The sequence below is a fragment of the Mus caroli genome, unplaced genomic scaffold (assembly GCF_978045245.1).
Source record: "Mus caroli unplaced genomic scaffold, Mus_caroli_1 scaffold_8, whole genome shotgun sequence".
In the NCBI taxonomy this organism is placed as follows: domain Eukaryota; kingdom Metazoa; phylum Chordata; class Mammalia; order Rodentia; family Muridae; genus Mus; species Mus caroli.
In genome coordinates, this window is record NW_028227263.1 from 73667807 (window position 1) to 73688947 (window position 21141).

Below are 21141 nucleotides of genomic sequence, written 5' to 3' on the forward strand. Positions count from 1 at the left end.
AGCTTTCACATATAGTGGTCTTTCAAAACTTTGTTTTCCTATATCGCTTTCCTTATAATTAGCTTGCATTTTTCTGTATTTCTACAGAAATGGGTCTCCATTTCGACATGATCAGCTGCAAGCTTCTGAACAAGACCCCTCAGTGAGCACAGGACCACACATCTGTCAATCACACCTTCAGTCCAGCTGCTACGGCTCTGTAAGTCTAAGTCCACTGTCTGAACTGAGCTGTCCGGGCTCTGGGGGTTCAGTCAGAGCAGGTGTGGATATGAGGAGGAGTGTGCCCTTGGCTGTTTCCTCGGCGTTGGCTCTCCTCTTGGGTAGGCTCTTTGCTACCATACAGATGACTCACAAAAGCTCCAGGAAAACAGACCTGGAAGGAGACAGCCACGTTCTGGAGCGATCCAGATTGCATCCCATGACAGTACAGTCCATGACCCAATTGTGCATCCGCTGGCATTGGGCATTGACTCACATAGCCCAGTCTTCTGGCATTGTTGTCTCCCTATCTCCCAAGCAAGGGGTTTTTCTCTCCCTTCTGTATCCACTGCCACCTGTGCCCCGTGTGGAGCCTCAAGTGAGGATGAGCTAGCACAAATGCCATGCACAATGAGTCACTTGTACGATGCTGCACTCACCTGACTGGACATGCCAATTAGCAGATATAAAATACCCCATGAAGAACAACTGGAATGTGGGGGTGTGGTGGAGGGCTATCCCGAAAGCTATTGCCTGTCCATGGGATATATTCTAATTGGGCTGCCTTTCTGGCTTCAGTGGGAGAGTATACACCTAGCACCACAGAAACTTGGTGTGTCAGGGTATGGGGATACTCAGGGGTGTCCTCACCCACTCAGAGGAGAAGGGGAGGGGGACAGGGGAAGGATTGTGGGAGGGGATGACCGGGAGGGGGGCAGTGAGCAGGATGTAAAGTGAATAAGAAAATTCTCCAAGAACTTGGTAGACACTACTACACAGAGAAAGAAAATTCTTTTTCTTCTGTGGTGTGAGGAATCTAACCTGGGGCCTTGCACATGTTGGATAATTGCTTTCTACAGAGCTATACCTAGCCTACCTTTTCTTGTCTTGAACAAGGGTCCTGGCATGGTCTCTTTGAAATAAGTCCTGGAAATGACGTTATTGACTACATAGCTGAGTTTTGAACCCAGGAAGGGATGATCCTGCAAGTCCTGTGTTCTTGATTGCTCCACTGTCGACATATTGCTTCCTTCACTGCCTCATGAAAGAGACCCTGTGACACCGCTTCTTGAACAAGGCCATGGGGTTGAACTAGCTTCTGAGAGCAAGGGGTAGGATTACTTCCACCAGCATACATGAACGTCACTCTCCTTGGGAGATTCCTTCATGAGGCGATGGCTCAATGAGGCTAGCTCACAGGTTTTCTCACACCAGGTTTCCAAGTTAGCAGGCTTAGAGCTTCAGTCTTTGTACCAAGATGTAGTAGCTCATTGTGATTCGCACCTTGGTTGGATTAAGACACACCAGGAAAGAGTGTACAAGCCAGAGGGGGTGGAGGACACCGAGGAAGGCCTTCTAGATCCAACAGGGCTGGTGCACATATGAACTCACAGAGACCACAGCAGCATGCCCAGGGCCTGCCCAGGTCTGTACCAGATGGAGAGGAAAGGGCACACATTGGTCCCTAATTCAGAAGCCATCTCCAACTGATAACCACTTACAGATGAAAAGTTAGTGTTCTCCAAGGGCATCTCACTGAGGAAACAGACTCTAGGCCCAGCAGTAGACGGCCAAGAGAACCAACTCAGTGGCATCATTGGAGATTCTGTGTCTTATTGTTAAGTTGGGACTTTTTTTAAAAAAAGATTTATTTATTTATTTATTTATTATATATAAATATACTATAACTGTCTTCAGCTATACCAGAAGAGGGCGTCAGATCCCATTACAGATGGTTGTGAGCCACCATGTGGTTGCTGGGAATTGACTCAGGACCTCTGGAAGAGCAGTCAGTGTTCTTAACCACTGAGCCATCTCTCCAGCCTAGGACATTTTTTTTTTTCTGACTTACAGGTCCCTTGCATGTATTTTATGGCTTCCGGTTTGGAGTTTTTATGGGATTCCTGTATGTGCGAACTTGTGTGTCTCTGCGTCTCTGTGTGTTTCTTGTGCCTTTTCTTTGGCTCTTTTTCTTGTGTGGTTGTTTTGTCATATGCCAACTTGTTTATTTATTTACTTACTTAATTTAATTATTATTCCTTGGATGCCTGTTTGTTTTCTAACAAGAGGCACAAAAGGTGTGGATACAGATAAGAGGGGAGGTGGGGAGGAACTGGGAGGAGAAAAGGGAGAGAATCCATAATCAGAATTTATTGTATGAAAAATGTATATTGTCAACAATTTAAAGACATACCCAGGGCCCAGGGAATTAGTGAGACACAGCTCTCTCTCTCTCTCTCTCTCTCTCTCTCTCTCTCTCTCTCTCTCTCTGTGTGTGTGTGTGTGTGTGCTTGCAGAAATTGGCTAAGTGGAAAGGCTCATTTCTGAATGAGGGTGGCACTGTCCCATAGGCTGGGGTCTCAGATTGCATAGAGAAGAGGAAAAAAAAGAGAGCCAGCTGAGCATCAACAGTCTACCTCTGAGGTGTAAAAGGGCAGCCTCTGACCTCTGACCTCTGACCTTTGTGACTTCCTGCCATGGTGGCCTGCATTCTCAACTTGAGCCTCTCTAATGTATGTTGTTCCTGTCAGGTGTTCTGCCACAGTGATGCGAAAAGGAAGAAAGACTGGAGGACAACAGCTGGAGATGCTGTGGCCATGGTGAAGGGAGACCTGGGTTCAAATCCCACCCCTACCACTTCTTACTCATAACTCTGTCTTCTTCTAGGATGGAGAGTCAAACCCCACTAAGACTCATTTCTCAGCACTATCAAATATGGACCAACATTCATGAGGATGGAGTGAGGTTAGAAAGCAACTGGAGCCTACCGATCAGGCCTTGGCTTCTGAAAACTCGATAAGATCAACACAGTAGGTAGTTCATTAGAAATGTGGATTCTCAAGTGATTTGTGTTCACATTAATATCTGGAAAAGTGCTGGTCTATGGGATCTTTTTTTGAAGCATTAATTCACATTTTGGGACTCATTCCAGAGATTCATATTTAAAGGCTTTGGAGCTCAGAATGGTGGAGTGTGCCTGGAGTTCCCAGAGAGGCTGAGGCGCCAGATCATGGGTTGGAGTTTGCATGGCAGGTTCCAAGCTAGCCTGGCCTATACAGTGAGACACTGTCTGAAAAAAGGTAAAACCCAGCATAGAATAATAGGAAATATTGTATCTTGGCCAGTGATGGCTTTGACGTATTTTCTCAGGCTGCAGGCAAGTCTCATTCTTTGCCTGGGCTATTAGTGGCCTTCCAAGCCCCGTTCTTAAGTGGGACCCACCCCTACTCCTGGCCCCTTGTGCGCACATGATTGGCTTTCCGGGCTGCTCATCTTAGCAGGGAAGCCATTTGGGGGTAAAACCAGTCCTAATGCAGGCAAACAATGGCTCTGAGTTTTCATGGGACATAGAAGTCCATTTGTTAAATGCTGGTGTTTCTTTCAAACCTTCAAAAAGTGGCATTTTGACTGGTGATTTGGCTTAGTTGATAGTTTACTTAGCATGCGTGAAGCTGTGGGTTCAAATCCAGCACTGGATACACCAGGTATAAAGGCACAGGCTTGTCACCCAGCACTTGGGAGGCAGGAGTGAGAGGGTCAGACCTTCAAGGTCATCCTTAGGCACACAGTTAGTTTGAGAGCAGCTTGGAAGATCTTTCTTTAAAAAAACCTCTCAGTTTCTCTCAGTCTCTCTCTCTCTCTCTCTCTCTCTCTCTCTCTCTCTCTCTCTCTCTCTCACACACACACCTTCCTTCCCTTCCCTTCCCTTCCCTTCCCTTCCCTTCCCTTCCCTTCCCTTCCCTTCCCTTCCCTTCCCTTCCCTTCCCTTCCCTTCCCTTCCCTTCCCTTCCCTTCCCTTCCCTTCCCTTCCCTTCCCTTCCCTTCCCTTCCCTTCCCTTCCCTTCCCTTCCCTTCCCTTCCCTTCCCTTCCCTTCCCTTCCCTTCCCTTCCCTTCCCTTCCCTTCCCTTCCCTTCCCTTCCCTTCCCTTCCCTTCCCTTCCCTTCCCTTCCCTTCCCTTCCCTTCCCTTCCCTTCCCTTCTTTCCTTTCTTTCTTTTATTTTTTTCCTTCAGCAAGGATTTCGCTCCTAGTGATTCTAGACCCTCCCCAAATCTTTCCTTTCTTTCTTTTATTTTTTTCCTTCAGCAAGGATTTCGCTCCTAGTGATTCTAGACCCTCCCCAAAGAATATCACCAACTAGGGATCAAGTGTTCAAATACATGGGGGCCATTTCTCATCTATCATTTAAGCCACTATGGTTGTTTAAAAGATAAGAAGAAACAAGTGGTTTAAACCCTGCAAAGGCCATCAAAGGCTAATTTCTCTTTCATAAGGAACTCTCAGAGCAAACATTCCACACACTTAGGAGGCTGCTTTCTCCCTCTGCTTTGCCATGATTTCCAGTCTCAGTCTCACAAGATAGCTGCTGGAGTCAAACCAGGTTACTTCTATTTCGGAAAATAAAAGGGAAAAAGTAAATGGGGTGGGGGTGGGGGGTGGGGAGTAGGAGGAGGGAGTGGCTATTCCTTCTAGCTGAGTCAGCAGGTCTTGAAAGAGCCTCGTCAGAGGTTTTCCCCTGTCACTTCTGCTTAGACTCAAGACACAAAGGAGGTCTTCTAGCAAATCATATCCCAGCCTTGAAATCCAGGAGAATGAATGCTCCGGAGACTGCCATGGTAGACTTGGAGGGACATCAAGTTCTCGGCATTACCAGAGCCCAAGGTGCCAGGGGACATGTGGCAGGAGGAATTCAGTGCTGGTTTGAAAAACAACAACAGCAGCAGCCTAGGGAAGCTAGGGGCGGAAGTGGGGTGGAAGTGGGGTGGTATGAACTGAGTCAGGGAGCCTACCTGACACTGGTGCCGCGGGTCTTCATTCTCCTGTGTCTCTTGCTTTCTCTGCTTTTCTCTCTCTCTTTTCTTCTCTGGTTTGCTTTCCTCTTCCTCCCTTCCCTGCTCCACATCTTACAGGGTGCATGGGCTTGGGGTAAGGCAGAAGGAAAAGAGGAGGCCTTCCAGTGAGAGGTGAGCAGGAGACCAGGCTAGCCTGGGCCAGAGTAAGCTTGAGAGTGAGCCAGTGAGTGACAGGGGAGATCACCTGGTTGGAGGAAAGAGACACCATGGCATACTGTGACAAGTACAAGCTGGAGATCAGTCTATTGGGGAGGCCGTCTTAAGTTCCATTTTAATCTTACACTCTTGGCATCATATGTAATGTGAATAGGCAGTATCATTAGTAGTGAGCTCTGAGGAGTTGGCGTGGTGTGTCTCTATGTGCCTCTATGTGAGATCCTGAAGATGCCCTTTCTTCATGTAAAGTTACAGTAGGCAGTAGAAGTCTGTGACAGAAGTCTACACAATCTGCCTGCCTTCTTCTGTCACAGCATCCAGGAAATATTGAGACAAATGGGCTGATTCCTGACTATTTTGCTTTGCATTCTCTCTCTCTCTCTCTCTCTCTCTCTCTCTCTCTCTCTCTCTCTCTCTCTCTCTCTCTCTCTCTCATCACTCTATTGGCTGTGTTTGTTCACGGGAAACCCAGATGGGCATGTATGTACAGGTGCTGGTAGGTGGGTCAGCTGAGAGGGAAGCAGTGCTCAGCAATGCTTAACCATGTGAGATGGGTGTGCTAATGGTGGGCTGGAGAAAGTGTGGATAGGTTCAAGAGAAGTAGCTGTGTTGGTGTGGTATGGCCTCTGACAGTCTCACTTCCCAGGGGAATTGAAGCAGGTGTTTTTAGTACCATGCCTATGTGTGTATTTATGTATGTGTGTATGCTTATGATGTGCATATATGTATGTATGTATGTATGTATGTATGTATCTGTGTGTGGCATGTATGTGTATGTATGTTGTCTGGGTCTTTGTGTGTATATGTGCCACAACTGGGAAGAAAGTTTGCTAGATGAGCTTCATTCTCATCCTCATGACTGGTCACATAATAAAGTAAGGGCTTCCCTAAAACACATATGTTGTCAATATTTTCTGGTTAAGTTGAAAGCAGAGTTGTTACTCAAAGGAATTGAGGCCAGTGTTTTACTGAGGTCTTGGTTTCTACTCTATCTATCTATCTATCTATCTATCTATCTATCTATCTATCTATCTATCCATCCATCCATCATCTATCTATCTATCCATCCATCATCTATCTATCTATCCATCCATCATCTATCTATCTATCTATCTATCTATCCATCCATCATCTATCTATCTATCTATCTATCTATCTATCTATCTATCTATCCATTATCTATCTATCTATCCATCCATCATCTATCTATCTATCTATCTATCTATCTATCTATCTATCTATCTATCTATCTATCTACCTATCTATCTACCCATCCATCCTTCTATCTATCTATCTATCTATCTATCTATCTATCTATCTATCTATCTATCCATCCTTCTATCTATCTATCTATCCATCCATCCTTCTATCTATCTATCTATCTATCTATCTATCTATCTATCTATCTATCTATCTATCTATCCATTCATCCATCCTTCTATCTATCTATCTATCTATCTATCTATCTATCTATCTATCTATCTATCTATCTATCTATTTATCTATCCATCCATCCTTCCTTCCATCTATCTATCTATCTATCTATCTATCTATCTATCTATCTATCCATCCATCCATCCATCCATCCATCCATCCATCCATCCATCTATCTATCTATCTATCTATCTATCTATCTATCTATCTACCTATCTATCTATCTACCTATCTATTTATCTATCCATCTTTCTATCTATCTATTTTCACTTGACCAGATGAGACCTACATAAATTCTAAACTAGTGACAACACTGCTTTGATGGGTAGATCCTGGTCATCTTTAAGTAATAACCTATTAGGAAATCTTGGTGGTGATAATAATTGGCCCTGGAAAGTGACTCTGATATTGAGGTTGTGATAATGTTCCAGCTTGTCTACTGCACTGATGGATGTTCAGTGTCTGGTCATATGTAAAATGGCCTTATTACCCCCTCTCTGTGACTGATGATTTTTCATGGCCAAACTGGCCTTCCCGTATCACTCTACCATCATTGGTTTACTCATTAATCAACCAACAACCAAACCACCAACCAGCCATGCAGTCATACTTCACAGCGTCTCTGTTCATGTTGAGCTATAGTTTGTACTGAGGCTGAGTGTCCAGTGCTAAGAAATTTCGCAAATAGAGTTTTACGTCCTGAGCTCTGGTGCCTAGCTGCTTCTTGTTCTGGGGTATATTTCTATCCTTACCTTGGTCATGCATCCATCTTTTCCTTCCCTTGGGTAGCCATTCATTCCTTGTCTATTCATTCAATACCACTTGATGGGTACATCTCCTCTGTTCTGGACTCTGATGATGTTGAAAAGAAGAAAAGTGACAGAATCTCTATCTCTGTGAAGCTTACATTCTAGTCTAATACTTCCTAGTGGACAGAGCATTTTTTTTTTTGGTGTACCTATGATTTGTGTGATGGTTCATAGTTATGGGGCAGTCAGCACAATTAGATTCCATTCTCTAAAGGCCTGCATCAACCCCTACTCTCATTGCAAAGGCACAGCAAAATATGTTTTCTGCCTTTCCCATGTCAGAGGGGGTGCCTGTTGTTTAGACAGTAAGTGTTAGATTGGCTCTTCCAATGTTCCTTTCAAGCCTGCAGTGCACTAGACTGTTTCTTTCCCAGGGACCCTGACATCCAGAATGTATTAGTGCGCCAAGGTGGCCGTAACAAATCAATTCAGAGGTGGTGGCTTAAGGAACAGCAGTTTATTTTCTTCCTGTCCTAGAGTCTGGGTGACCAGGGTTGTGGTATCATCAGGCTTGGTTTCCAATGAGGCTTTCCTGGGTTTGAAGATGGTCATCTTCTCCCTGTGTCCTCTCCTCTGGTGCCTTTTCTCTTGTAAGCATCCCAGTCCCATGTTTATGACTCAGTTTCATCTTAATTACTTCCTTAAATGCCCTACCTATCACAGTCCTAGTTATGTTAGCAGTTAGGGCTTCAAAATATCAAGTTTGGGGGACACACAGCTCAGTTCACAGGGCAGTCTGGTATGGTCTAGAACACACACCTACTCCAGTCCTGGATGCTGAAGTGAGCAAGGTGAGGTAATCTCCTGTAGGTATTTAGACAGGAGTGGTGATGGGGAGAGGCGGTACTTCTAGGGCACTGAGTTTCCAGTGTCTATTCTATATGGTACATGCCCATCTATGGAAAACATGGCCTCTGACCTTCCCTGTGGCCTGGTCACAGTGTGGTTAAGCATCTCTCTGGCCTGCTGTTGCTGCTTTGTCATCCAATCATCCTCTCGGTGTTTCTCCTGCAGGCTCTGTGAACTTCCTAATACTCTTTTTTTATACTAAATTTGCTAGTTACAATAAATAGTAATACTAATCAAATAAAAATGAATAACAAATAGTAATAAATTGAATAAATAACGCCCTGTGGTGATTTGAATATGCTTGGCCCACAGAGTGGCACTATGTTGCCTTGTTGGAGTAGGTGTTGGAGTAAGTCTGTCACTGTAGGATTGGGCCTTGAGACCCTCCTCCTAGCTTCTGTTGGATGAAGATGCAGTACTCTCAGCTCCTCCAGTGCTATACCTGCCTGGATGCTGCCAGCTTCCCTTTATGATGATAATGGACCAAACTTCTTAACCTGTAAGCAAGCCCCAACTGAATGTTGTCCTCAGAAAATTGGACATAGTACTACCGGAGGATCCAGCAATACCTCTCCTGGGCATATATCCAGAAGATGTCCCAACCGGTAAAAAGGACACATGCTCCACTATGTTCATAGCAGCCCTATTTATAATAGCCAGAAGCTGGAAAGAACCCAGATGTCCCTCAACAGAGGAATGGATACAGAAATTATGGTACATTTACACAATGGAGTACTACTCAGCTATTAAAAAGAATGAATTTATGAAATTCCTAGCCAAATGGATGGACCTGGAGGGCATCATCTTGAGTGAAGTAACACAATCACAAAAGATCTCACACAATATGTATTCATTGATAAGTGGATATTAGCCCAAAACTTAGGATACCCAAGATATAAGATACAATTTGATAAACGCATGAAACTCAAGAAGAATGAAGACCAAAGTGTGGACATTGTGCACCTTCTTAGAATTGGGAACAAAACACCCAGGGAAGGAGTTACAGAGACAAAGTTCGTAGCTGTGATGAAAGGATGGACCATTTAGAGACTGCTGTATCCAGGGATCCGTCCCATAATCAGCTTCTAAACGCTGACACCATTGCATACACTAGTAAGATCTTGCTGAAAGGACCCAAATATAGCTGTCTCTTGTGAGACGATGCCGGGGCCTAGCAAACACAGGAATGGATGTTCACAGTCAGCTATTGGATGTATCACAGGGCTCCCAATGGAGAAGCTAGAGAAAGTACCCAAGGAGCTAAAGGGATCTGCAACCCTATTGTTGGAACAACATGATGTACTAACCAGAACCCTGGAGCTCTTGTCTCTAGCTGCATATGTATCGAAAGATGGCCTAGTCGGCCATCAATGGAAAGAGAGGCCCATTGGACTTGCAAACTTTATATGCCCCAATATAGGGGAATGCCAGGGCCAAAAGAATGGGAATGGGTGGGTAGGGAAGTGGGGGGCGCTATGGGGGACTTTTGGGATAGTATTGGAAATGTAATTGAGGAAAATATGTAATAAAAATATTAAAAAAAAAAAAGTTGCTGTGGTCATGGTGTCTCTTCACAGCAATGGAAACCCTAATTAAGACATATCCTTTTTCCTTTTTCTTTCTTCCAAAATGAACTGTGGCAAATTCTGTGGCCTACAGCAGGGAGAAGCTTTCTAAGCACAGCATTCCAAATCATATGTTCTGTGTTCCGAGAAACATGTCATTAAGGTGATCTTGTCATTGTGCAAATACAAGAAAGTACATTATTGCAAACCTATATGGTAGAGCCCTCTATGTTGCTGCTTCTGGGGCACAGCAGTGCAAGCCAAAACGCACTGATCTCCTAGGGAGGAGGAACACACTCCCAAGAAATGCACTCTGTTGTTGGGATGGATGTGGACCAGTCACCTCAGGCACAGAAGGGGAGATTTCCATCTTACGTCACTTCCCGACAAGGGAGGAGTGATAAGACCAAGGCTAGAATGAAAACAGCTTCCTAATGTGTGCTTTTTCAGGGAATTAACCCTGTAGGTTCTTCATTAGAGAGGGTTCCAGAGGGAAACAACATTGCAAAGTGTTACACTCTCCATGAAATTCTCAACTCTTGGGTATTCATAGTGACTTTAGCAGGTTGAAGTCTCCCAAGAAGTGGCCAGCGAGGGAGCTTGCTAAGTAAACCTTTTCTCAATTGCATTTGGCCGTTGGCCCTTTGTGGCCCCTACAGCACCTGCTAGCATCAGGGGCAGCTCCTCTTTGGGGCTGGGGGTGGGGCGGATATCTCTCTGAGGTCATCTCAGAGCTGTCCACAATAAGGACAGAACGTGAAAGACCCCTCTGTGTGCAATATTGTCTTTTTGCAGCTTCTGGTACTTCTGATGAAGTAGAAGCCCCGCAACTGTTCTCAGCAGCAGGAGGCAAGGCTGTCATCTGTCTGCCCTCCTGGTAGCCCCATGGGACTGTTGCTGATATGAGTGGTGAGTCACGCTGAGCCACATTAGGTACAGAAGTATCAGACATGACTCACAGGCATATGGAAACCTTATTCATCTCTACCTTCCTTTGGTCCCTAATCCTTTGTAATGCCTACTTTTTATGACGTAACTGCAGGGGAATTAAGCTTGGGCAGCAAAATGATGTAATTAATTTAACTCAGTTTCAATTAAAATCTTCCAGTAGTGTGACATCTGACTGTGTCTGTTTCACAAGGATGAAGGCAGCAGGTGTCTAGGCATGTCCAGGCGTGTGTGTGTGTGTGTGAGCGAGTACAGGCCAACTCAGAGATTTGCTGGCTGGTTTTATTGCCAACATTAGTCTTGAATACCTTGGCCTTCCCTGAAACATAGACTTGGCTAGTATTTCTTTGTTCAGCTATTAACTTGAGGCCAGGTTGGCGACTTCTGGTCACCAAACTTCTCTGGATTCTGGAGTCTTCTGAATATATGTCTATCTCTCCCTATTAGAATTACTCTCTTTAGAAGTACATTCATTATTCACTCCAAATGAATCCCAAGTCCTACTTTGATGGGCAGCTGTGAGAGTCACTGTCATCTGGTTTTATAGCCAGCAAGTTAACCTAGTAGAGAGCTTTCTTTAGGACAATGCTTTAAGCAAAAGGACTGATGTAATTTATAGTAACCCTGCTTCTGTTACTGGGACATTGTCATTTCCCAACAAAACCAAAACAATTTCTCTTACTTCTGGGTCCAGTAGGTCCATACTTTTAAATTTAGATTTATCTATTTTTTTATTTATATGAGTACACTGTAGCTGTCTTCAGACACACACACTAGAAGAATGCATTGGATCCCATTACAGATGGTTGAAAGCCACCATGTGGTTGCTGGTAATTGAACTCTGGACCTCTGGAAGAGCAATCAGTGCTCTTAATCACTGAGCCATCTCACCAGCCCCCATACTTTTTTTTTAATCAATGTTATTCTTCAAGCTACAATTACAAATCTTTCTGGAACAGGTGAGCATCTCCTTCTCCCATGCCATACATGAATCTGGTAGCCACATCCTCTTCCTCCCTCACTTTGCTACCTTACTCCCTGGAGCTTTGCTCTTCCTGTCTGGTATAAGTGTACTAGTCACAGACATAGCAGGGCATGTGTGTACTTCCACAAGGTCAGGCTCCATTGAATAACAATAGACTCATGAGCCGAGTTGCTTTGGTTGCCCTCAATTTACCAAGAAGTCCCAGTTTTTCTTGACAACTGGCTGTTGGCAATCACAGGTTGTGTTCCCATCTTAAACAAGAATATTAACTCTTAAATTATATGTGTGTGTGTGTGTGTATGTGGTTGTATGTGAGTATGTGTGGTGTGTGTGGGAGGGTTGTGTGAGTGTGTGTGGTAGGTGTGTATGTGTGTGGTGTATGTGGTTGTGTGTGAGTGTGTGTGTGTGGTGGGTGTGTATGTGAATGTTTGTGTATGTATGTTGCAGAATGATTATAAAAGGATTCAAAAGGCCACAGTGTTTACAGAGGCCTTATTGGAGGCAGAGGTAGAGACCTGATACACATACAAAGGAAACACAAGATATTAGTGAACGCAGTTGGAGGACTGCTAAAGGCTGACATAGTCATGGGCAAGCTGCACCTTCTGGCTGGTTTCCATCAACTTGACACAACCCTAAACATATCTGGGAAGAGGAAATCATAATAAGGGATTGCCTCTATTAGTCTGGCCTGTTGGCAAGTCTATGGAGGCATTCTCCCTCCCTCCCCCTTCCCCCCATCCCCCCTTCCCCCCTTCCCACCCTTTCCCCTTTCCCTTTCCCTTTTTCCCTTTCCCTTTTTCCCTTTCCCTTTTCCCTTTTCTTTTTTCCCTTTTTTTCCCTTTTCCCTTTTCCCTTTTCCCTTTTCCCTTTTCCCTTTTCCCTTTTCCCTTTTCCCTTTTCCCTTTTCCCTTTTCCCTTTTCCCTTTTCCCTTTTCCCTTTTCCCTTTTCCCTTTTCCCTTTTCCCTTTTCCCTTTTCCCTTTTTCCTTTTTCCTTTTTCCTTTTTCCTTTTTCCTTTTTCCTTTTTCCTTTTTCCTTTTTCCTTTTTCCTTTTTCCTTTTTCCTCTTTCCTTTCCTTTCCTTTCCTTTCCTTTCCTTTCCTTTCCTTTCCTTTCCTTTCCTTTCCTTTCCTTTCCTTTCCTTTCCTTTCCTTTCCTTTCCTTTCCTTTCCTTTCCTTTCCTTTTTTAAACAGGGTTTCTCTGTGTAATCCTGTCTGTCCTGGAATTCACTCTATAGATCAGGCTGGCCTCAATCTCAGAAATAAGCCTGCCTCTGCCTCCCAAGTGCTGGGATTAAAGGCATGCGCCACCACTGCCCATCTTAAAATCTACTTCTAAGCTAAGTGTGGTGGCACAGACCTTTAATCCCAGCACTTGGAAGGCAGAGGCAGGTGGATCTCTGAAGTCAAGGCCATTCTGATCACAGAGTAAGTTCCAAGATAGCAAGGGCCACACAGAGAAATCCAATCTCAACAACAACCACAACAAAAACAACAATAACAACCCCCCCCACCACACACACAATCTAGTTCTTATCTACGTCTCTCCAATTCTTCACATTGTCTGATATGTTAGGTTCATTAATTCAAGAAAGCCCTCACGTTCTCAGACATTGTTTATATCTGATGCACTTATTTTTTTTTTTAGATACTTTCAATTTAAGACATTTTAAATATATTCCTTTTCTGTTTAAGTCAACTGGAGTCTTTTCTGTGGCTTATAGATCCGACCCGGTGTACACTGGCTTCCATAATGCTGGGAAGAGTGAGCTCTTTTTGTACTCTAGAGAGTGAGTGTGAGATAATAAGCCCTGCAGACTGCCTATGTTGGATTGAATCCCATTGCTAGCCAGCTAGGGTAGGGTTAGTTACTGAACCACAGTGAAAATCGACTCCCTGAATTAGGATACCACATAATGATAATAGTGTCTATTGCTTAGAGTTATGAAGAAGATGGACTGAGTTTGTGCATGGAAGGCTGAAAAAAGCATTCAGATGAAGTCTAAGTATGGTGTAGCCTCTTCTTTGCACAATTCCCCAACACCTTATTCCCTAGGTCACTTGTTTCTTGGCAAAGTTGACCCAAAGGATGGTATTGCTTAGTAATCCATCTTCCACTGAAGGGAGACAGTAGCAACTGTATTCTTTGTGAATGGGGCTCAGAGATCCTGTAAGGAAATGTAGTAGAGTCGAGTTGATAGATAAGTGCTTCTCAACTTGTGGGTCATGACAATTTTGACAAGCCTCTACCTCCAAAAACATTTACAATACAAGTCATAACAGTAGAAAAATGATGGTTCTGAAGTAGCAACAGTAGGAAGGCTGAGAACCGCTGCTTGTAGATGATGTATGTAGGGACAACATCACTAGTTCTGGGATTTAGCTCAGTTGTAGAGTGCTTGTCCAACATGGGTGATAATGCTGTCTTCCATCCCAACATGGAAAACAAAACCATAGTAAAAACATTCTCCAAGTTTCTTAACAGTGTTCCCATGCACTTGGGCCAGACCCCAGCATACTGTGTCACTTCTCCTTGCAATGACTGCTGGAGGTGGCCCGTATCACTACTGTTCTATACATGCAGAAATTGAGGCTCAGAAATAATACCTTGCTCATGTTTATGCTGAGGTTAAAGCCTCAATCTGAATGCTTAGAAAATCCCTCCCAGTAAGTCATATTGACTCTCCCCTAGAGAGAGAAGGGTCTAGTGTATTTGGCTAATTGCTCTCCAAATCATCTATTAAAAGCATTGATTTAGAAGGACAGGAAACTGGGAGTCAACCAGCTGTCTCCATGAATGAAAGGCTGAGAAAATCATTCTTTAAGGAATGGTTTTCTTTAAGGAAGCCAAAAAGGGGTCATTCTCAGTAGAACACCTGACTGGGTTCATCAGCTGCAGCATCGCAAGATGAGCACTTCTGAAAATCATGCTGCACATTCGGAGGCGGTGGGGACTAGTGTTGCTGGGTCTTCAGAGCGCAGAGCAGAGTGACTGAGGCTTTTAGCACTTGCCCAGCTAGCAAGATTTTAGAGTATTCACGTCACTTGGCTGGATCAGAAATGAGACAATTCTTTATACTTACTCTGTCTCTGTTGGTTGATCTGAACTTGCACCCTGAAGATGAGTTTTCTTTTGGATTTAATCTATTTTATGTTTTATAGGGGAAACTAGAAAATATGAAACCACAGAAGTAATTTTCTTATAGAATATTATTTTATCCTTCTTTTTATTTTCTGATTTGGTAAGGGGAGGGTGGCATTAGAGACGGGATCTTACTCTGTAGCTCTGGCTGTACTGTAATTTGCAATGTAGACGAGGTTGGCCTCAAACTCACAGAGATCCACCTGCCTCTGCCTCCTGAATGCTGGGAATAAAGGTGTGTGCCATTATGCCTGGTTTCCCTTCTTACTATAATTGCTAATCTTGTAATGTGGTGTCTAGCAGGCAGACACCTTATGTAAGTGGCGGAAGCCTTTTCAGTCAACCCAGGTACCATGGTATGATGGTTTGAATGACAGCAGTCCCCATAAGCTAAGATGTTTGACTCCTTGGTCCCCAGTTGGTAGAACTGTTTGGAAGGGGTTATGAGGCATGACCTTGACCTTGTTGGAGGTGTGTTACTAAGGATGGGTTTTGAAGTTTTGAAAGCTCACACTATCATCTCCAATGTCTCTCTCCGCCTTGAGGTTGCTCTCTCAAGATGTAAGATCTCAGCTATTGTCCCAGCACCATGCCTGCCTGCCTGTTGCTGCCATGCTTCCAGCTATGATGATCATGGATTCGAACCTTCTGAAACTGCAAGACCGATAAGGTATTTATTCTATAAGTTACCTAGGTCATAGTGTCTTATCACAGCAACTTAAAAATAACCCAAGGCACATAGCTTCACTTCCAAGCTGCTTGAGGCTTCTTTTTTATAAGCAAAATCATTTTTCCTCAAGCCAATTCTTCTATGGATACCCTAAACAGAAATTAAAAAAAAAACATGCTGCCCCAAGTGATACAGGACTGGACCCAGGAGCATGATTACCACCTTCCTTCCCTTTGTTAAAAGACAAAACCTAAACATTTAAAGATCTTAATTGTCTTTCCTTCCTGAGCCCAGAATCAGTACCAGAATAACTCCAATGGACTCAGGTTTGCAGTGTTGCTAGGAAGTAACTATGGGATCAAAATTGGAAATCGTGAAGAGATTGGTTCTAGATCAATTTGCCATTTTAGAACGTGGTTTGAACACCTGGTCACCTGTGATTGATTGAAACTTGGATTCTGTGATTGGCTGGGAGTCAGCTATTTTTTACAACTGTATATACTTGAGCAAAACATTCAGTTAGCTTGTGAACTAAATTAGATTATAGTTCATCTCTTAAGTCCTCCTGTATGGAGGCCTCCTAGGACACACTTAGTTAATGTAACTTCTCTCAACCTTTAATGGTTCCTCCCCAGACCTGATGTTCTTGTGGAATGTAATTCAGAAATCCTTGACATTCGCTAACACCCACTTCTTAAAACTTAATTTCAGCCCATGTTTAAAAATGGAAGAGGAAAACAACATTTGGTCTGAACTGAGGCAATCTGAATGAAGGATTTAGTCAATAATTAAGCACTGACATGAACTCATTAACTGTGGTACACGTACCACACTAACAAAAGATGGATCGGGAAGCAGAACAACTTAAAGTTGATTCTTTAAAGGGCCTATTCCATTACATAATATTTTCTAGTATGAGAAAGGATTTTTAAAAGTTCAGCCTGGTCCTCCCTGGTCATACATGGAGCCGAGAGGGATTTAAGATGCTGTGAGGAGAGTCTAGACATGAATTTATATAATCCATGTCTCACTTCACCAGCTTGAAGTCCAGAGTAAGGTCATATCTTTAAATATATATGTCTGCAGGACTCTCATGTCCCGTAGGGTGACTTGAGAATGCTGTTTTTCCTTGCCTTTGGCCCTAGGCTGGTTCTCAAGACTGGAGGTGTGACCTGTGGCTTAGAAGTCATAGTTGTGAGTCTCGGAGAGCAGAAGTCACGTCCTCTATGCTGTCTATTCAGCTTGTTGCCAGTCCTCGTACCTAACAGCTTGGACTCCTTTAAGCAACCATATCTCCAGATCAGGATCACATGACCAGGTGTCCCAAGTGTCCTTAGGGTTAGGGAAGTGAAACTAGCCAGGCAGTTTATCATAGGGCTCTTGTAACTGTGCTTTGGCCAGAAGCTGTAATTATCCTTGGTTACGTCTTGGCCAAGAGTCAGAAATGCTGGAAATATTTGGGGCTCTAGTTTCTTTCTGGTTTTACCTATTATAATTTTAGATGCTAGTAATTTTTGGACCTCATGTCTTAATTTTATTATCCCCTCATTTACAGTTAATTGTCACTCACTCAGTCCTGATACAATCTAGCTACCCTGGGGTGGATACTTTTGATGTTCCTCTAAGACCTTCTGTGTGAATTTTACATCATGAACCCCAAGCCCACTCAGGTCCCTGTCCCTTCTACCCAGCCTCTCCCTCAAAAGAAAAAAAAAAGTCATCGTGGAAGCTGTAGTGTATGACAGTGTGTCCCACAGTACACCCTCTTGTCCACACATCTTTACCTGCGAATGTTCATTGCGATGAGTCATTGGTCTGGTTCAAGTTCTCTGGCTTCTGCTACACCATCCATACTGCATCCTCACCAGGACTCTTCTTAGACATCCTCTCGCTGCCCTGTGTCTTGGAGATCCTGCAGCTTTGGATCTGCAGGACCGGCCCCTTCACATGCTCCAGCAGTTCATAGATGGAGTAAATGTTGGGGTGAAACAACTCAAAGTGTTGGATCTGGGTCTGGGTTGTAGTTGCATTGGTCAGTCCGGCAGCCCTCCAGCACACACACCCACCAGGGTGAGCTCTCTAGCACTGTCTTGGCTGAAACCGGTAGGGTGCAGAGACAGCTCTCCTACTCTTGTGCCCTTGGGGTAGGCTCTACTGTGCTGCCCCTGGGGAGGTACAGGGCCTACTCTCTTGAGTGTTGCAGGGGAGCTGAGCCCTCTTACATCAATCATCAATCAAGGGCTGGAGAGATGGCTCAGCAGTTAAGAGCACTGATTGCTCTTCCAGAGGTCCTGAGTACAATTCCCAGCAACCACATGGTGGCTCACAACTATCTGTAATGGGATCTGATGCCCTCTTCTGGTGTGTCTGAAGACAGCTACAGTGTACTCATATAAGTAAAAATAAATACATTAAAAAAAAATCACCCATCAAGAATATGCCCCAGAGGGTTGCCCATAGGTCAGTGTGGTGGGAACTTTTGCTCAGCTGTGGGTCTCTATTCCAAACTGATTCTGCTGCTGTGTCAAGCTGACATAAAGCTAACCAGTACCCTAACCAGTATAACACATACTTTTTCATCTTGCTTAAGAATTAGTCCAAAAAAAAAAAAAAAAAAAAAAAAAAAGCCGGGCGTGGTGGCGCACGCCTTTAATCCCAGCACTTGGGAGGCAGAGGCAGGCGGATTTCTGAGTTCGAGGCCAGCCTGGTCTACAAAGTGAGTTCCAGGACAGCCAGGACTATACAGAGAAACCCTGTCTCGAAAAACCAAAAAAAAAAAAAAAAAAAAAAAAAAAAAAGAATTAGTCCAGTAGGGCCTGCCAATCACCTGGCCAGGAGCCCACCCCCTGCAAAGGCTGATTCACCTGGAGACACTGAGAAGATGGGAGGAATGATTACAAGATGAGCTGTGGTACTTAGGCTGCTCAGAAGCCCCCTTCTCCTGCAGAAGCAAACAGAAATGTCCTTACCACAGCACTAAGCATGTCTGAACTCAGAAACAAACCCAAACATCCCCCCCCCCGGCACCCCCTTCTTTTTCTCTTAATACTGGCCAAAATACTAAGCATGCTTTCCTCGGCACTCTGCATAGCTGTACCCTTTTCAGAAGTCTCCCCCCACCGCCCCCCCCCCCTTACACAGCTACTCACAGACCTCAATTGCTGAACAGGCCCTGTTTCTCCAGCCCTAACTCAAAGGCATGGCTTTCTCTCTTTTCCCCATCTCCCTTCTTCTGACAGCTGCTAAGATTTATGGCTTGTCTGTGTTGTTGTTTTTCTCTCAAAGTTTAGTAATATTGCCCTGATGCTTGCTTCTAAGTCGATTTCTAAACCCTCATATTAATAAGATCGCAGACGTATGAAGCGAAACCCCAGTTTCCCTGGTAGCATTTTCCCCTAAATTCCAGCCCTACCCACTTCCTGCCCATCGGAGCAAGGAGGTAGATGTACGCAATTAGTATAACGGAAGTTATATGTTGTTACACTGAGGGTCACCACACAAGGTTCACACTTTAAATTCTTAACTATAGTCCTAAACCCATCTCTCCAAGGCTGCTCACCTGTGCAACATAACTTAGCTGAAGGTCTGGTCCAGTCTCTAACAAAAGTCTCTGATCCAAGGGTCAAGATCCCAGGAGAAACTCTCGAGCTGCAGGGAAGATCAAAGTGGAGTCTCTCCAGATGTGGAGAGCTAAGCATTTTTTTGATAAACTTAGAAGAGTCTCTCTGTCTTTTATTTACTTCTAAGAGGTCCAGTGGGTGTCATGGGGTTCTAGGACCGTGTCTGGTTATTTGGAATGAGTGATTGAGTGATGTCACTGAGTTCTGGTTATCATATATGCAGCCTTGGGTGTAGTGGGATTCCTGACTAAGCTATTCTTATGTGTCTAAAAGCCTTTTTCCCCCCTATGCTCATTACACTGCTCCAGCCTGAGTGGTACTCATCCCCTGTCTTCTTCAGAGCACCCTTCATCTGGGCCCCCAGCAATCTTTCCTGTTCTACTGTGGGTGGAGAATAGCACCGTGCTGGGTGGCTGTGTGACACATGGAACCACATGGCTAGGTCTTGCAGAACAGAAGAGGAAGCAGGGTGAGGAGATAAGATGCTCTTTATACCATAGAAAAGGGACTCCGGTTCTAGGCCTGTGGCGTGGTTAGTTCAACTTGACACAACCTAGAACTGGGAAGAGAGTCTTAATGAGGGATTGTTTAGATCAAGTTGTGGGCTTGTCTGTGGGAGATTGTATTGATTACATTAATTGATGTAATTGATTAATTGTTGTAATCATGAGCTAAGGAAGACCTGGCTCATGGTGGGGGGCACTGATCCTGGTCAGTTTAACAGAAAGAGTGATCTGAATATGGACAAGCACGCATATGTGTATCTCTCTCTGCCCAGGGCTATGCATATGAGGTGACTGGCTGTTTTAAGTTCCCCCTGCCCAGACATAGCACTCTGCTATGGTGGACTGTATATATCCCGGGATTGTGAGGAAAAACAAATACTTTCCCCTTAAGCTGCCTTTTGTTCGGGTATTTTATCACAACAGAAATGAAATTAGAACAGCCTAGATCAGAATTCTAATAATCTGCTCTCACGAGTAGAATAGTATTCACTCACTATTAGCTTCTTTCTTTCTTTCTTTCTTTCTTTCTTTCTTTCTTTCTTTCTTTCTTTCTGTCTGTCTGTCTGTCTGTCTGTCTGTTTCCCCATACCTCCACACCCCCACAGGGTTTCTCTGTGTGGCCCTGGCTGTCATGGGACTCACAGAAGTCTGCCTGTCTCTAACTCCTGAGTTCTGGGATTAAAGGCATCCTTTCTTAAGAGTTAGTCCCAGTGGACTTGCCAATCACTTGGTACCTTAGCTTCCCACTACATCTTCCTGGACCTCTATTTTCTCATCTGCAAATTGGGTTGTACTGGTGAATCCAGAGGCAAACTGGGGAGGAATCCCACAGGGTGGGTCCCTGAGAGCTGTCATCCCACAGGGGAGGACTGGGTGTCAGGACTGGGTGGAGAGAGAAGCTTTGCTCTGCCCACCCTAAGCCGAAGGGTCAGCCTCCAGTACCCTCCAGTACTACTCTGGGCTTCTTCCCAACGCTCTTTCTTAGGTTTTGAGACTGCATGGTTTTGTTATCCAAATCTGAGTTCCTTTCCTTCTTTCTCTCCAACGGGATTAAAAGGACTCACGTCCAGGGCCTTCCCAAGGAAGACAAAGCTCAAGGTTCGGTCCGGGAGGTTCAGTTCTTCTAGAAACATTTTTTCTTTTCTGTCTGCCTCCACCCAAGTGCACATTGTTCTTAAATGTCTCAAGGGGGAGAGAGAGAGAGAGAGAGAGAGAGAGAGAGAGAGAGAGAGAGAGAGACAGAGAGACAGAGAGAGAGAGACAGAGAGAGAGACAGAGAGAGAGAGACAGAGAGAGAGAGACAGAGAGAGAGAGACAGAGACAGAGACAGAGACAGAGACAGAGAGAGAGACAGACAGAGACAGACAGAGACAGAGACAGAGAGAGACACAGAGAGAGAGAGATCC

General features: G+C 44.4%; 1 long non-coding RNA gene across 1 annotated transcript in view; it reads left to right on the forward strand.

Moving 5' to 3' along the window:
- LOC115031542 (uncharacterized) overlaps positions 1 to 21141 on the forward strand; it is a 123460-nt gene that overhangs the window by 16090 nt on the left and 86229 nt on the right. The window contains exons 2-4 of the long non-coding RNA XR_003837200.2: positions 88 to 199; positions 10659 to 10772; positions 15485 to 15609. This is a non-coding gene — a long non-coding RNA (uncharacterized LOC115031542). The remainder of the gene's footprint in view (positions 1 to 87; positions 200 to 10658; positions 10773 to 15484; positions 15610 to 21141) is intronic.